The sequence below is a fragment of the Serinus canaria genome, chromosome 1 (assembly GCF_022539315.1).
Source record: "Serinus canaria isolate serCan28SL12 chromosome 1, serCan2020, whole genome shotgun sequence".
Classification (NCBI taxonomy): Eukaryota; Metazoa; Chordata; class Aves; order Passeriformes; family Fringillidae; genus Serinus; species Serinus canaria.
In genome coordinates, this window is record NC_066313.1 from 92,754,385 (window position 1) to 92,773,767 (window position 19,383).

Below are 19,383 nucleotides of genomic sequence, written 5' to 3' on the forward strand. Positions count from 1 at the left end.
AAAAGATGCAAACTGCACATAAACATAAAATGTCAAGAAGAACAAATTGAAAATATTGGAAAAAATGTATCATATTCTGTGACAATGCAGTACTTTAGTTAAAAGTGATTTCTTCAAAAAAAAAACAAATTAATGTGCTATTAAAAAAGAATAAGATAAACCAAAAAAGTATGTTAAAAATTACAAAATTATGTTTTTACATAAGAAATGCATTTTTTTATTCTGTTCTGTAACCTTGAGGAAATAATGCCTTGAGTTACTTTTTTCAATAACTTAACATTTTATTAATCTTCATTAAAATCTATTAAGAAATAGCCACAACCTGAATTTTGGATGGAAATAATGCAAATAAAATGATTATTTGAGTTTTACACAACTTGATTTGACCAAGACAAACCATAAAGACCTCCTTTAAATTTAATCTTGTTTCCCATATGAGCAAAAAGAAGATTTAAATTTATTATTTAAAACAAGACTGTAAACAAAAGTGAAACAGTTGAGTCAATCTTTATTCATGAAATTGGTGCAAAACCAGGCTTGGCTGACAATACACCTCATCTCATGCTCCTTAGAAAAACCTAGAAATTGATTGAAAACATTTACTTACCATGATAAAGAACTGGCATTTTTTTATTAGAAGATTTAGTGAAGAATATGTTTTAATTTGCATTAAATATGCTTTCTTAAAATACTTTTGAGGTGTACACAGGCACACACACACACAAGCACACACACACAGATTAACATTTCTGCTCATACGTATCACAGCCTGTGCTTATGAGAGTAAGAGGAAATAAGCAGAGTTTTCAAAATCCTCATCCTTGAGCAATACTTCTCTTTTCTCACTAAAAAATTAAAAATACACCAAGCTATCCTTGCACCCAGCAGTCCATTATCCTGAGCTTACTCCCATAGCAAGTAGCCCTCTGCAATGTAAACAGTTACTTAATAAGGAGTGAAACACAAATAGGAAACTCACTTTATAATTTAGCTTAGAAATTACCATAGCTACTAAAGAAATAAAATGGTCTAACATGTTAATCATTATTTTACTGAATTTTCTTTATTTTTAAGTGTCTTTAATACATGCTGGAAAAGAACAGTATACTTTAACTTGTTTATATATGACGTCTAAATTTGTAACAGATACATTATATTTAAATAAATATTATTTACTCATTTTATTTTCCTATTTAAATTCTATTATTAACTATATTTATATCACTCAAAATCTAAGGCTTCAATTAAATCTTAGTCCATGATTGTAAGACAGAATGTTTTTATTATTACTTAAGTATTTAAGATTTTTTTATAGATACAGTTTTTGGATCAAAAACTAGTTTATTTGTCAAGACTAGTTTATTTGTTTTCCAGATATACATTTCTGCAGGCATTTTCTGGAAACACTGGCACTATGTATGCAGTGATGATGATTAATGAGCAAAAATGTGAAAAGCAGTGACTGATACCTATCTCCTCATAAAGTCTCCATTTCAATGCCCGTGCACAAAAGATATTATTTATGCAGTACAAGAGTTGATTCATTATATATATCCAGTACATAATTAACTAGGTAAAATATCTCTGTCAAAAAAATATAGACATTTGCCAATCCTCATTTTCTTTCAGAAGTAAGGGATACAGGCTCATAATCTCAGCCACCATCCATGTTTTGTTCTTTTCTTCAATATTCTTCCAAAATCCTTATAGCCAAATGCAGGTGCAGTAACTTCTCAGGTTAATTTTGTATTTAAATAAGCTAAGTACTCAACCTTGCCCTTAAACTATTTTTGATTCATGTAAAATATTTATGAGAAATAGTTATTTATAGGCAATGAATACATATAGACACAAGTTTGAGTGTACGTAACAAATTTAAATGCTATTTTCTCCAGGGAGGTAGTCTTTTAATTGTTTGATTAAAAAAATGATCATCATATGGAAAATATAAAATCAACTACCACATATTTTTTTAGTCCTATGAATTAAAAAATATCAAAATCAGTGTGACCCAATATAGGCAGTACCTGTAGACAAAAACTGTGTGTACAGTTATTAGGACTGTAATCCCTATTTCAAGTATTTTTGAGTGAAAGAAGTAGTTGTGTCCCAGAACATTTTAGTTTGGGTACTATCTCACCCCAAAATCTTCAATACACATATCAATAACATATTGCAAGGATTTTCTCTTTAATGTGCTTCCCAGTGTGACACTGGCTCAATGTACTTCTGAAAAAAACAACACAATTTTAATGAGAATTTGGAAAATGTGCTAACATGATAAATGGGCTAAATGTGATATATGCTATTAAATGTATCACCTAACAAGGTATGTGACATAAGGTTATCTGTAATATTTGAAACACTCCTTATTCCATTTTATATTCTTCAAAGATGTAAAATGTTATATCGCAATCCATTTCCAGAAGAAATTACTAAAACTTAGTATGTATTTATTTACAGTGGGAGTGGGAATGCTGTTTCTCCTGCATGTTGTTAAACAATCATTTTCCTATTGGCAACTGGAACACACTTTTGTAATTCATTTTGAGATCTGGTAAGATGGATTACATCAGTCAGTTCTCAAACCAGGTTTCTGTGCTCCTATCCCATTGGACTTTTTTCATACTACGCATACCAGCCATAAAACCATTATGTAATCCTTAAGGCTGAAAAAGATCAAGTCCAACTGTGGCCCTAAGTACCACCTTTTAAATACCTCCAGGGATGGTAACTCAGCAACTTCCCTGGACAGACTGTTCTAATGCCTGACCATCCTTTCCATGAAGAAGTTTTTCCCAAGATCCAATTTAAACCCCTGCTGGTGAAACTTGAAGCCATTTCCTCTCACCCTATGCCTTTTTACTTGGAAAAAGAGACTAACCCCGAGTTGGCTACAAACTCTTTTCAGGTAGTTGTAGAGAGTGATAAAATATCCCCTGAGCTTCATATTTTTTAAATTAAACACCTCCAGCTCCCTCAGTTGCTCCTCAGACTTGTGGCCAGATGCTTCACCACTCCTGCTGTCCTCCAATCACAGAGAACTCCAGTGCCTCAATGTTCTCCTTGCAGTGAGGGACCCAGAAATGAGCACAGGATTTGAGGTGCAGCCTCACCAGTGCCAAGTACAGGGGGACCATCAGTGCCCTGGTCCTGCTGGCCACACTATTTCTGATTCAAGCCATGTGGGTGATACTGTTAGTGTGAAATAGTATGTTTCTGGAAGCTTATATTTTTGAGATTCATTTAATTTTTCTAAGCAATATTCCTAATAATTTTCGGTGGTTTTGGAGCTACTGAAATAATTCCAACAATGACATCTCTTCAGACTATCTCACACAGAGAGCAAAAATTTGAATTTTCCAACCATGTTGTGGTTTTCTTATTAAAAATGTCAATTCATTTGTCCTTAAACTTCTAAAAAAAGATGGTTATCCCTGTCATAAGATAAAAAAGTCACTCTAAGGTTAGTTTAAGGTTGTATTAATCTTGGAGAATGAATGTAATCATAACTCAGAAATTTCCACTGCTCAGAAAAAATTCCCTGCAACAGCTGATTTTCCCACAGATCAACACTCCCTCTGGTTTGGGGATCCTTTTGCGAGTGTTAAGGGTTGGGCTAATTTTTTCCCCATATCTCATATTCTCCTTATCCCAAATCACAGGAGCAGCAATTTCAACCTTCAGTTCCCATACACCAAGTAAACATAACCACTGTGTTATAGGATTTGGCCCTTTTGTAGTCTAAGAACTGTTTACTCATTCATCCCACATGAGAGATGGATAGTAAATTTCAACAGCAACCCAGGATCCAGCAGTAGTAGGAATGATCTAGTGCATTAATGATTGAATTCCCTGAGTACCTCCATTGACTAACCTGGTGTTTGATCAGAGCTCCTGGTTTGTAAAGTTTGTGTTTCACTTTTCATGATACTGAAAAGTGACAAAAAAAAAAATTCAAAACATAAATAGGATGTGAATTTTTTCCCAAATGGGAAAAAAATAGGAATTACTTAATTACATATGTTAAATATGCTGTGGATAGCATAGGTCTACTGAAGAATATCTTTGTATAAAGGTTTATTGTATTTAAAAAAAATATCTTATAGGTGGGGACAGGTGCTAGAAAAAGATGTGACTTTGTAATGCATATTTTAAAGGCCAGGTGACCTCTTTGCATTTGTCCTACAATTCCCTTCACTGCTGAGTGAAAAGAGCATGGTGCAATGTATTACTGAACTTTGTCAAACCTCTTTTCCAAAGGATTTTTTTCTGCCAGAAACTGCTTCTTTTTCATATATCTATACATATATAAACTGTTTTGAAAACAAGTCCAGCCAATATGGTCATAACAAAGAAGGGTTTCATGGGGGCTCCTTTTTTTCCCCTTTAAGAAGCACTGCAAGCAATGTAGTTGTAAACACTAAATCAGCAAACGTCTCTAAAATGTTTTTATTTTGAAACGCCGATCAATGTGTTAATAAACTATTAAAAAGTAGTTGATTTCATTTATCTATGGATGCACAGTCACCTTGTATTGCCAGATTTGTTCTCAATGCCATGCACAAATCTATCACAAATGAAGAAGTCACCCTGCTGTAAGCATGTCCTCTGGCTCACATTTCCTTTGCATAATGAACAAAAAAATCTCATTCAGAAGCAAATTTTCTGGTTTTTTAATTTTTCCCAGTTGTAATGATAATTTATGCTGCATCTTCCTCCATTCAGATAATATGAATCACATATATGTAATATAGGCAGGTCCCATACATGCAGTTTACCACGCTCTCATATTAGGTATTCACTCTGAAGCCTCTAATGGCAGCAAAAATTCATCCACAGCTGCTTAAGCTGATGCCATTTCTTTGCATTTTATTTGCAATTGCTCCATCTGTCACATACCTTTTGACCCCATTTAAATTTGGAAAAAGGCTCAGTTTTCAGAAATCATACAGCACATTATCAATTGTATGACCTCTCAGTTTCACATAGCACATGCTTAACCTTCTGGAAATTTCCAGCTCAAACCAGATTAATGCAGGATTTAATAGACATTATTTCAGTGATATGTCTTATTTATGCAGCCATTTTAATAGAACTTTAAAGCTCTTGTTTTCCTCTCCCATGGAAATGACTATAATTTTACAATCAGGTCAAGTAAACAGTTCATTACACTCTCAAGAGAGCATTAGTAAAGCAAAATTCCATTTCAGCATTTCTCCTAAGACTGTTTGGAAAACCTTGCTTTGAGTCCCACCTAGTGTGCATGACTTGAGTCATTTCATGTCCCAAAAAAGGGTTCCATCACTGGTGCAGTTTGGCTGCCATAACACTGCACCTGGCTCATCCCTATGGCCAAGGCTCTCCAGCTACCTTTATACTTGAAAGAAAAAGTACTAATTTGGCAGCTGAAGAAAGCTCAAATGAGGCATTTGACACTTCAAACAGAGATGAGGAAAATGATTGTCTAGAATTTCAGCTTGCTGAATGATGTAGAAATGTGGATCCCTATATAAGGAAAGGCCATAAAGGCAGGCAATATATCTATATACCTGTTGTTTGGAAGTCTGTTCATTTAATCAAAGAAAGAAAAAATATATTCATATTGCCTAGATTTAAATAACTATTATTCTGAACTCTTTACTGAATAATTGTAATATTTGTGTGTGACTGTGTGTGGGTGTACGCATGTGAGCAAATATGTACACATAAATGCACATGAAAAATCTCTATACAGCTGATCAGCTGCCAGAAATAAACTACTTTTATCTTTTGACACTACCTTCCCATAATCATGTTTAAATTAAGTTATAATACATCAACAATGTGCATAACTCCAGCAAACACCCATATTTGATGATTTCAGTGCAGTCCTTAGCCATAAATTAGATGCCATCTCTTTCCTTAATAATATGAAGACTTAGACTTACTGTTCTACGTAGTTTTCAATGTGAAATTCAATGAAAGCTCAGAAATTTGCTTAAATTTGCCTGAATGAAATGTGTTTAGTTTTGTTTTAATTCCTATATTATCACTGAATAGCAGAAGACACGCTATTAAAGTAGCCATTATTCTAATGCCATTAATAATAATAACAAAAAAAAGAATTTGGGTTGCAAGGGCTAGCTCTGTAAACAGCAACATTTAACTAAGGAACATGCAACATAATTGAATTCATGCTCTTTATCACTACAGCTGCAACACACAAAAAAATTATTTGGGTTCCAGAGAAAACACATAGATGTTGTTGTATATCCAGGAAGTGTTCCTTTTCAAGAAATGGGAATTAAAGAACAATTTTGTTTGACATCCATAATTGGATGGACTGTAAGGAAGATCAGCTAAAACCCCTACAGTTTTGTGTTCCATGCATTAGGGAGGATTAAATCAAAAAGAAAATGCTGTTTCACAAGGTTTTGCAAATAGTTTCAGAGGACCAATAAAGAAATCTGTTGAAAAAGAAAAATTCTGAGGTTTAAAAAGAGGTTGCATTAAAAAAAATGGGATTATTATGTTACCTCAGTTCTGTACTCTATGTTGCCTACAGGCTACAGTCCCATAAACAGGTTTTGTCATTACACTTCAAAGTTTTCCTAATACTTCATTTTTGGAAAGTGAGCAATGTATTTCAAAAAGACTGTTAAAAATAGTTCTATGACAAAGATAAACACTGAAACTTCTAGTGCATGCATGGGACAGTTCTTGAAAGAAACACAGCTAAATGTTATTTCTTTTTCCAAAATTATTTGCATTTTCTTAGATTGTATCTGCTCTTTATGGAAAAGAATTTATTAAAGGATTAATTTTTATTTTTTAACCCCTGTTAATTCATTTTGGCACATTTCAAACCTCCTAAAATTGTTCTGAGTAAAAATTACCAAGAATAATAATTTTTAAATCTATTGAATGACCATTTAACATATTGTTTTCATTCAGATTAGTATTAGTAAAATTCCGATTATTTTACAGGATTCATAACTAAAATAAAAACAAGGTAGCCAGATCAATTCACCAACAGTTTTTATAAGGGTTTTTGTCAAGCAAGTTACACCATAACTAGAACTTACCATCTTCTAAATATACTGCATTGCTTTGACAAAACAATCCATAATGGCTCAAAAGAAAGAGGGCATTGTGAAGCCTATCCTTTCAGTGACCTCCAACAGATAAGAGGAGTGCTTCTTTCACTCCCAGTGTAACTGAATCTGCTTTATTTGATGGAAAACTGGACTAAGACTGCAATGCTTACTGATTCAATAATCAAAGACTAATTAAAACCATAAAACTATCATATAGTTAAATTAATTCCAAAAGAAGCACATCTTTTTCTGTGCAAGAATCAGCTGAAACACTGTCAGTATGAAAGCATAGCAGTGACCTCAAATAGCTGACATTTCTCTGCTGAAGTGATGCACTTGGGAAAGTGTGAATGTAGTAAAGCTGTGTCCTAGATTCAGCCGGGATAGAATTAATTTTCTTCATAGTAACTTGTACAGTGTACAGTGTATACATTTTGAATTTAGTATGAGAATTATGTTGGTAACACACTGGTGTTTTAGTTGTTACTGACTAATGCTTGGCTTTAGTTAAGGACTGCTCAGTTTCCCATGCTCTGCTGGTGCACAAGAAGCCAAAGGAGCATGGCCTCATACTGGTGGGATTTATAAATCTCACTGCAAGGTTTGTTCAGAGTATCCTAATCCTGCACTGTCAAGTCAGTGAGAGTAAGACAAGAGCTGAGTGCAATTAGCTGCAGACTAGAAAATGGTTTTTGGTATGATGAGTACTCAACAATTAAGTTGCCAATAATATGTAGGACTTCTAAATTAGAAGATAATTCAACATTTATTGTAAGTCAAAATTCCCAAGCCTAGATGCAACTACATTGCATCTTTTAATTGCATCTACATTGCATCTACATACATCTTTTTAAGGTAGATAGAATTTGCAGAAAGAATTCACAGGTGTTGACTTAATACTACCTATAACTAAAGGGTGATTCCTTTCAAACAAGCTTAAGAGAAATGAGTACCTAGATGCCATTTACAATGACTGTGAATGTGCCCTCTCCGCAGACAACTGAACACTGCAAGCACACGCTCTGTTTGGTGAAGTTGTTTGTGCAAATTCTCCCTTTGGGCATTTGTGGGCACCACTGGAAGCTGTGAACTGAATAATCAACTATTAAGAAAACATCTAATTATTTGATGCAGCTATTTAATTCTTCATTTTGAAGACAGTTCAATTTGTGGTTGCCTTTGGAGAATTCAGAGAGTAATTCTGTTTGTTATGCCAGTGGATCCTGTAAAACTGTAATTTTATTCCATTGTGATAGATAATAGTTTGGCACCATTTTTGATGTTTACTGGATCTTTGACCCCTTAGTTTTTATTTGGAAATCTTGGGAGTGTCAGTTACAGGTAAATAGAAGGTCCATATGAGACATCCAGTGGAGAGAAAACATTTTTTTGAGTTTTTGGAGTTTTTTTGGTTGGTTGGTTTGGTTTGGTTTTAGCATATAACCATGTGCTCAGGTTTTTTTCTCTACTACATTTTAACAAGATCTTCATCTACACACAACAATGCATTAAATCTTTTTGGAATTAATAATACTAAATCAACTAAACAATCATACTTCCAAATAATTAAGCTGCTAATAAAAAGAGCATAATTTTAAAAGATAGAATAAAATATACTACAGCTATTTCTGGGAAAATCACATCTAAGTTGCATAAGATGAAAAGCTTTACAATGTGAAATATGAATAATAGATTAATCTAATACTTCCCAAAATACAGTGGGCACATAAAAGATTTTCCCTGGAACTGAATAACAGATGTGATGAAAAAGATAGAACCTCAAATATTAAGTTCATATACATATTTTATTCATTATTACTCAGTACTGAAAATGGATACAACTTTTCAAAACAGAAATTTGTGTCCTTATCCCAAACAACTGGAAATACCTTTTTGCCATCAACTTGGTAAGATTTTTTTTGTTTTCACAGAAAGATTTTAGGGGAGAGGGATGAAGAAGGGGAAAGCACAGACAAAACCTGCAGCATTCTGTATTATTTACAGTTTAACTGCTTTCAAGCATAGTTTTGGGTGTATTTTGAAGCCATAATATTTTATCTGTAATATTAAAGAAGAACACAGACCATTTTGATTCATGTATGCTTAAAATTATTAATTATATTAACCTAACCTCAAAACTGATGGTCAGAATCATGATTTAAACTCAAAATTCAGCAACACAGCACTGAGCTCACTAGTATCTGATCTATCTAAAATCCATTATTTGAAAACATCAGTTGGTTTTGAATAATTTATAGATTATATATCTGTGCTGGTGGAAAAATCTTTTTTCTATTGAACAAACTGGATGAGAACTCCAGTATCCCATTTTGGCTTTCCATTTTGCAATGTTCCAGGCATAATTCACATTTTGTACTTTCAGTATTGGGGCTCATGCTTTATTCAAAATTTAGAAAGGAATAACAGTGGCTTGTCAATTATAATTATCTGACAGATGTAGCAAATTGGAAGCAAGTAATAAAAACCCCTTTTTGATGTAAATGCTATATGGCATGTACCATTTGATACAGTACAATATAATGGAATGATATAATATCAATATTGTATAATATGATTTAATATTCCATCTGAAAAAAGGCAAGCTAAATTTTCCATTTTATAAGAATTATATATGAACTACATGGAGTTAGATGTGAAATAATACAGCTTATGTATTCAACTACTTCTGAGAAATTGAATTCCAGTTATCTTTGACTAAATATAAGTGGTCCTTGTGAAAAGGAACAGGTCAAGTTTTTGTTCTTTTGATTTATTTAAGCAATATTACCGTAGTTTGTTGTCATATGCACCTTCAAGTCATACAGAAAAAAATTGTTCTGTATTTGTATTCAGCTGTAGAAGAGAGCTGAATGTTTCCTTTTCTCAATCAGTGCAATTTACAATTTAAAACACCTTCCATCTCTTTGAGGAAATTAACTATAATTGGCAGTTTTGCTCAGGAAAATGAGCCACAGAGCTTGAGTCTGTTGAAGGTCACTGACAAAGGGATTTAGCAAGGTTTTCTGAAGGTAAAATTGGCACAACATCAGTCCAAATTATACCTGCCTGTATGCTGTTGTTAGTCTGTCAGTCATACCAGGACTGAAATACACGAACAAACCAGAACTGGCACCACAGCCAACTTTCCTACCACTTATGGCAACAAGAAGAAGGTATCAGATGTAAAAACACAGCAAAAACAGATTGCTGTGATTAAATCTGTCAGGGTTTCCCCCTGGCACCAACCAAACCTCCTGTCCAAGGTCAAAGCCTCCTGACAAATACCACGTGATGTAGCAGATGAACTTACTTCTGTATTTAAACTCTCCCCTCCCCTCTAAAGAACACTCAGTCTCTGCCAACTGTTTTTCTCCTGAGGCATAATTTGAAACGAACAAAAACACCAGGTGAAAGGTGATTTTTGTAGTAGCTGTTCCTCAGGTGGACAGCTGCCAAAAGGCAAATTCCATTAGTTCTGCTGTATGTGTATGTGGTTGTATGTGTGTGTGACATTTGCCAAGTTCTCACACTCTTTTTAGACTTTCATGCCTTGATCCTTTAGCAACAGAGAAAAATCTGAGAATGTCCTTTGCACTGTGTTTTGCTTTCCAGGCACCACTGTGGGTAATCTCCTAATTCTTACCAGTAAACCCTGATAAAATTGGCCATAGAAAGTGGAGAAAGGAAAAGAAAATCATCAGTACATTATGCCTGACTAATCCAGTGTCTTTCCATGATTATTATGGGATAAGGGAAAATCTACGGATGTCATCTATCTCTGCTTCTGAAAGCTCTTTTGTATGGTTCCCTAAAACAATCTTGCTGATAAACTGGGGAGATAAACATTTGATGGAAGGGCTTTTGAGATGGATTAGGAATTGACTCTGTGGCTGCTAAAAAATGTCAAGAGCTAATAGTCCAAGTGGAAACCAGAAACCAATAGTGTCCCTCAAGGGTCTGTATTGGTACCAATAGTATGGAATAGCTCCATCAATGACACAGTAGGATTGAGTGCACCATCAACAAGTTTGTGGACAGCACCAAGCTGTGTGGCACAGCTGACACATGGAAGAGAAGAGCTGCCAGTCAGAGGGACTTTGGCAGGCTTGAACAGTCAGCCAGTGTGATCCTCATGAAATTCAACTAGGCCAAGGGCAAGGTTCTGCATATGGGTCTGGACATTCCAGCATCAGTAGAGACTGGAGAAGAATGGATTGAGAAGCAGCCCTGCAGAGAAAGATTTGGAATACTGGGGGGTGAAAGAATTGGACATGAGATGTCAGTGTGGGCTTGCAGTCCAGAAAGCCAATCAGAATCTTGGCTGCTTCCAAGCAAGTTCACCATTACTGAGGGCTGTGGTTTTATTTTGCATATTATCTAAAATATATGACACATTCAGTTTGGAACAAGTTTAATAATTCTTGCAACAAATTGATTATTGGACATTCTGCAAAATTGCATATAGAGTTCAGTGCAAACAATGTTCTACATTTTAGCATATCAAAATAAACCCCTGCTGTCATCCATATTTTAACTCTGGTGATATAATTTTCCTCATGATCAAAGTGCACTGCCCTTCTCTGTCCCATATTGACTTAACCACATTTCATTTTAGTATCTCATTTCACAGGTCTCTACATAAATTTCCCTTGGAAGCTTATTACAGATTTTTGTAAAAAGCAGCAATTCCAGTAACAACCCTTAATTTGTGATTCAGACTCTTGCCTTTGAAAATAGATTTCAAATTCATTAATATCAGCAGTAGGATACAAACAAGATCATTACAGTAATTGATAATGTTCCCTCTCTCAAGAGTAGCTCTCAGATTTTCACACCAAGAAGCCAACATCCTCTGACAAGCTATTTTCTTCCAACTCTTCCTTCTTTCGTTTTTGCATCCTCTGAAACCATTCTTTTTCATTACAGTGGTTCAGCCTTTTAAAGTGATGTTCTTATCTTTTCCAGGATACTGCTGAACTTCCAAAAATATGTACTTTACTACCTCTGCTTGTTTTGGTTGGGGTAGAGATAATTTTCTTTCCAGTAGTTGCGTGGGTTATGTTTTGGATTTGTGCTGGAAACAGTGCTGGTAACACAGGGATGTTTGAGCTATGGCTGAGATGAGCTTGCACAGTCAAGATCTTTTCTGCCTCTCACCCCACCCTACTCCACCAGCATGAGGGCCAGGGATGCACAAGGAGCTGGGAGGGGACACAGCGAGGGACAGAAGACCCCAACTGACCCAAGGGACATCCCCCACCATGTGGCTTCATGCTCAGCATATAAAGCAGGGCATAAAGGAGGAAGGCAGGGGGATGTTCAGTGGTGACATTTGTCTTCCAAAGTCACTGTTACACGTGATAGATCCTGGCTTTCCAAGGGATGGATGAACAACTGCCTGCACACAGGAAGTAGTGAATGAATCCCTTGTTTCACTTTGCCTGTGTTCACAGCTTTTGTTTTATCTATTAAACTCTTTATCTCAACCCATGAATTTTCTCACTTTTACCCTTTTGATACAATCCTTCATCCCACTGCAGGAGGAATGAGTGAGCATGTGAGTGAGCTGACTGGGGTTTATCATGACAACACCCGAGCATGTCAAAATTAATTCAATCTCACACTCTCTTCAGTTATTCTCCCTCTTTCAGCATTCAGTAATAATTGAATGCTGTTGCAGTTTCTCTGACTTAATTCTTGTTAATATCACCTTGTTCTATTCTGTATTTTTCTCTAGGTGTCTAGTTTTACAAGTAGCAGCAAGACAATATGCATTTCTCTCAGTCAGGAATTAAAGATGTCTAAAAGAGAGTTAAACAAGCCATATTTTTTGATAAACTGAACTGTCAGAAGAATAATTACTACCACCTACATCCCTAGATGCATTAATTATAAACCAGTATGTTATTCCCAAAAAGGGGTTGAGAATAAAATTATTGATTTGCCAGTGAAATGATTCAGTATCTAATTAAAATAAATTACTATAAGAGATTAGTAAGAATATATAATAAACATTATAAAATCAAGAAACTGTACTGTAGCTTAAGGAAAACAGTTATTAGAAACATCTAGTGAATTTATATACGTACACAGAAAATAATCCATAGCTCCCTTTAAAGAACAAGCATCATTCTTTTATCTGCAAGAAATCTTGATTAAAAATAAAAGTTGATAAAATGTATTTGGGTTTTTGAAAAAGACCTTACATAAAACTTTTTCCATGAAATATTGGGAACATAATTATTTACAGAGAAAGAGGTAAGTTCATGGATTAAAAACAAGATACACAGGGTATCTTATATTGTAACCAGAGGTCAATTTTCAAACTAGCAAAAGATTAATGCTTTAGTGAAATATTCTGTATATTAATCTGAGGTTGTTTAATATTCTGTTAATGATCTAGAAAAGAGGATGAATTATGATATTGTACAATTTTCCAGGAACAGAAACTACACAAGCCAAGGCTAGAAAGAATATTATTATCTTCAAAGATAATTTATAAACCTAGGGAAATGAGGGAACTATGTTTTTTAAACTTAAGGAGCCATGTTTTTTAACTTAAGTCACACAAACATCTACATGCTTGTGAAAGATGAGCTATTCACTCTGCAGTCCATGGAGATAAGCAATGCTTGGTCCAGTTTGAGACAATTTCAAATAAGGTGTATTTCTATCTCTGTTTTTCTTTCTGAATAAAAAGTCAACAGCACAGAGCTGGACATACTTCTTAAGTAGTATGTTTAAAAACTAATAGTAATAGTAATTACAGTGGAAGCAATAACTGGAGACAGATATTTGATTGTTAGATTCCAAATTATCCATAACTTCCAGAGAAAAAAGCTTGAAGAAATGCCAAATGCAGCACCCAGAATATCAAAGCACAGCATGAAATTATTCTGAAAATACAGAAATAATGTCCATCAACATATAATAACTAGGCATAGCAGGTTTTATCAGGAATGATACATTTACACCCAGATTCTTTTTTACACAGCATCTAGCAGAAAGTCTTCCATCAGTACTCTATTTTTCTGGAAGACAAAAATTATTTTGTATGTGAAGAGATTCAGTTAGGACCCTCAATTATTACATCCAGAGATCATAAAAAATAACAAGAATTATAAGATTTCTGAATTGTTCCTTTACAGAGCTCATGTATGAAGTAAGCCAAATTTTCTGTGGAAACACAATGTTAAATTCTTTTAATGAATTTAATATGTTTACAAGCTATTAATCTTTAACAACTCAAAACCAATAAATACTTTTAAAAAGTGGCAAAGACATAATGCAATAAAATACCAAATATTTATTAGCATTTGGTACTATCATTAGCATTAAAGGATGTTGCACCATATCGCTGGCACCAACAACTCAAAAAAAGGCAAAACACACAGTTATGTGTAATTTAACTGAGATAAGTGAGACTGATTTGTGTTCACAATAAAAGTTATGGGGCAGAGATGGTGAATTGTGTGTTTCATGGCATATATCAATCACCACACTCTCTGGCAAGCAATCACAGTGAAGTTCAGTTCACACAGAAGTCCCTTGCACCATCAGGATTCCTTACTCTGATGCATGAGAGGACTGACAGCTTGAAAGAAAGGGACACAATAAAAATATTTTGTGTGGTCCTAAAACACTTTCAGCCTCAGTTTTTAATGGTGTTGTGGAGAAAACTGACTTTTATAACAACATAATTATTTAAGATGTGGTAGCAGTGAAATGCTAAATTGATATTAGGATCAAAAGCACATGCTAAATTGATGATAGGATCAAAGAAGGACTAGTAACTGTTCCTAGTTCTTACACAGGGGTCAGAGAATCCTATAATCCTAGAATTCCAAAAGGGTTGGTTTTGTTCTTGTTGGTTTTATTCAACCTTTAAAGTTTGCTATATTATTTGATCATACTCTGTTTCATCTTTATGATCATAAAAGGAATATAATTTTATTAGGGGATAAAATGTGGGCCTCTCTTCACCCTTAAAAAATTACACATGCTTCATATTTTTCTTAAAAAAGACTTTCTCAAAGCATCAATGCAAATCACACAATTACTTGTCCACAAGTACATAAAAGAATTGCATTTCAGTTTCTAAAGTTAATTAAAATTTGCAGTATATGTGCCTGCTAACTTAGTTTCAGAGTGGACACTAATAAAAGGAACATACAAAAGTCTGTCCTGAAAGCAGCAATGGCAATGGGAAGCCATTGATGCAAGACAAATCACCCTAACATCCACACAGAAGACAGGCTGAACTGATTCAGAGCTGCAGTGATGCTGCAAAAATGCACCAAGTTTAAGAAATTTTTTTTTTTTAAAAAGGCATGAGCCTGGCACAGCTTCCCACATGCAACTGGCATTAAAAATCAAAGGTGTTTCAACTTATGGTTTGGCTAGTAATTAGAAGGGAAAATATTATTAAAACTAAGGGTAAGATTCAGAATTAGAAGAATAAGAATAAGAATAAGAATAAGAATAAGAATAAGAATAAGAATAAGAATAAGAATAAGAATAAGAATAAGAATAAGAATAAGAATAAGAATAAGAAAAGAAGAAGAAGAAGAAGAAGAAGAAGAAGAAGAAGAAGAAGAAGAAAGAAGAAGAAGAAGAAGAAGAAGAAGATAAGAATGAGAACAAGACATGAGGATCCACACTCACAAGAGGGGTTGGTTATTGACTACTAGCCCATGAATGACAGCACATTCCTGGAAATGAGCAGAGGGAGAGAAGAGAATGCTGATGTTTCTTTAAATCTCCAATGTATCACGACGCTTACATCATGCTGCGTGGGGTTACATCATGTCACGACCAGTGATGTAACCCGTCGCAATGCAATGCACACATCGCATTCAGTCAGCACTTTTTCAGCCTGTCCTCATGATCACCGTGGCCAACAGAGGTTTGCTTGAGTTAATCAAAATTATTGTATTTCTGTGGTATCTGTGGTTGGTCATGAATAGAAAGTTTCTCAGCTTTAGAAAATGCAGGAAGGAAAACAGAGCTAAAAAGCACCCTAAATATAAAAGAAACGTGTAAAACATGCAGGAAGGCTTGGTCGGATGATGATGTGCAAAGCCACCCACATGAATATATTATATAGTAAACTTAGGAGCAAGTAAATCAGGGAAGAAATACCAGATGGATCACTCTCTCTACAAGCATATTTCCTCTTAAAATATAAAATACATCCATGTGTTCAGTCAGGAAGTTGTGCTTTTGAGGAGGGGAAAGGGCGCCTTTTTTTGCCTTTTTCTTTTTAATGGAATGTGGTAAGTAGAACTTTAAGGCAAGACTTAAGTGTAAGCTTTTCCTACATTGTATGAATACTGTGCTCTTGCGCTCCCCCACGCCAGGCTTCAGCTTAGGTTTTAGCAGCAATTTCTATGAAGAACCAGGCTGCTGAAGGTGTCAGAACAGTGTCATTGCCAGCGACTCCAATGCACATGCAGCAGCTAAACTGTGGTTGATGGTGGAGTTGGTGCCCAGCAGAGTATTCAAATATCTGGAACAGCAGAAGCAACTGTGATTACAGCCAAATATTGCATAGCAACTGTAATCATTTGCCTAATTACTTAACACTAAAGTCAAACAAGTCTAACCTTGGTCTCACCTTATTCCTTCCTTTCTTTTCTTAGTCTAGCCTTAATGCTAGTCCCTAAAGCTTGAGCAGAAACATCAGAAGCATCATAGGTATGGGACATTTTTAGTAGCATTGTAATTTTGAAAATATGACAGATATGTAAATGCATGCTTGAAGATTTTTTTTGTCATAGGACACAGTAAGTATGTTATTTCCTACTTGTTTTTTTAAACTATCTCCCAGAAAGCATTCTTTTTTTCTAAATGCTTATACATAGGAAGAATAAACATATTCACAACATACTCAGAAAACCACTATTTTTTTTGATTAATCCTATACTTAATGTTTATGTTTAGATGAAGAAATAGCCATGAGCGTAGGATGCAAAAAAAAGTGGCAAGGGGAGTATGATGTCATATGTTAAACTGTTGCTTTTTCTCCTGTAACATTTGAGCATAAATTAGGTCAAATTATTTCCACTGGAAACTGTATAGTCACTGTTGTCTTTATATTCTATTAACCTTTCTTTCATTCTGTCTGTCTTTACAATAGGGATATACAGAGGATGCAGAGTCCTGGTGATTTTCCACTCTGCTCTCCATCTTTCAAACACAGCTTGCTCAAACAAACATGTACACAAAACCTGATCATATCAATTTCTGTCAAAGGACCGAATGTAAATGGAACAATTTTTTAATGCTGGTCTTCAATTTAGATGTGAAGATGCATTCCTTTCCATTGGCAGTTATAGTCATGAAAGCATTTGCCATTTCTTGACTAAACCCCACCCTTTCTGTCATCTTCTTATAACTGTCTTCTTGCTAGAAGCTAATTCAACTGCACATGTGATTTCTTCAGAGCTCATCTCAGACAAAAATGTGTCAAGTTAACAAAGAACGACTCTTTAAACTGATAAAGCTAAAACCATCTGACTGAAATAGGTTAGGAGACAATCATTTGACTAGCTTCACAAGCAGAGGCAAAAGCATGAAGAGGATTCATCTGCTCCTCTGAAATACTTAAGCAGGTGAGAAGTGACTGGCAGAGAAGGAAGGATTAAGAATTTACTGGAGAGAGATAAACACTAATTCAATCTCTAAGAGTGAAGTTAGAAAGCAGAGTGCTATTATGCCATCAGGAAACAGGAACCACAATTGATAAAGCAGCAGATGCCACTGAAGGCACTCAATACAACTGTTTCTCAAAAAAATACATGACTCAAAATTGCATAAGAAACATTTAATCTTACTTATTTTCATATTCTACCTAGTCTTTCACCTTTAATGACAAGACAAATCAAATTCCCTTATAGTAAAATAATACTAATTAAGTGCTTGGAATCAGATCACAACACAGTCAAGTGATTAACTATAACTGACAGAATAAAGAGAAAGACATTTCTGGAATGGAATCTTGATCCCAATACTTCAGAAAAGACCATATATGTATCAGACATATGGCCTCTGAAATCAGGTCAAACTAAAGGCAGCTTTACTGCAAGTGGAATAACAGTAAAGCATTACAATCTTAAATGACCCATTCTAAAGGAAAACAAAAACAAAACCAATGTAAATGCAGTGGTGTAGGCAGAGTGATTGTATTAATACAGGTAGGTTTACATGGAGAATATAATCTTTCAATGCTGTGTTTGAGCAGCATTCAATTTTTAATGCTGCTGTGTTAAAACAACTGAACCCCTGAAGCAGGAATTGAAGAAGAAGGCGACTGAGCTTGAAGGTTGTTCCTAAGGCACTATAACTTCCAGGGCTCCTTCTGGGACAATGCTAATTATGAATCAGCTTTCACTCCAGGTTTTGCCTAAGGCAAAATCTAGCTATAAATTATTATTCATATCATTGCATCCAGCAAAGGCTCATTTTTTCTAAAGCAAGAAATGTTCCTAAGCAACTCTAAATCAGGTCAGAATCCCATAAACATTAAGTAAACTGAAACAGCTTCCTTTGTAGATTATGTAAAGCCTTTAAGGGAAAAGTTTAGATTTATGGATGAACTTGCTCTAAGGCTTATGCTAAATAAGCCAAGTACATTTCCTTATAATCAGTAAGACAATTTATTCTGTAATTTTCTACCACCTTAGTGACAAGCACTATATTCTTCCTGCACCCAAGGAGCAAGGATTCACAACATGACAAGATAAGTTAAAATAATCAGGCTTCTGCTATTAAGGAATAGGTGGAGTGTTTCAGCAGAATGAAAACTTCAGCAGTTTTGTCACACACAAGAGAAGTCTTTGGCAAAATGTTGCACCCTAGCATAAAAAAAATAATTTGCAAGGAGATAAGTATGTTTTCTTTTTTGGCTTTTTTTACTGATCAGTTTTACAGATATTTGTTTATAGTCACATTCATGTATTTTCAAACGAACCTTATGGACAAATTTAATTGAAACTGATGTACCTAAATCATTGAGCAGGTCCATGTGAAATCTAATAATGCCTTTAAAATTCCAGTCTCATGTAGTTTTGAACCCACTACATATTTTGATTTGATTTGCTATCTTGAATGCTATAGATATACACTTTTCACCATGATTTATCTTAAATCATTACATTGTCATTATTTTCACTGCTGTTATACTGAAGACCAAAACCCCTATATAAAAGATGACAATCTTACTGTTTATTGTACTTGTAGAAATGCATCTTCATATAGGCAGCGAAAGCAGCCACTGGCTTTAACATAGGCAGAGATTACATTC

General features: G+C 34.7%; 1 protein-coding gene across 2 annotated transcripts in view; it reads right to left on the minus strand.

Moving 5' to 3' along the window:
• NLGN4X (neuroligin 4 X-linked) overlaps positions 1-19,383 on the minus strand; it is a 163,466-nt gene that overhangs the window by 70,460 nt on the left and 73,623 nt on the right. The window lies entirely within an intron of this gene.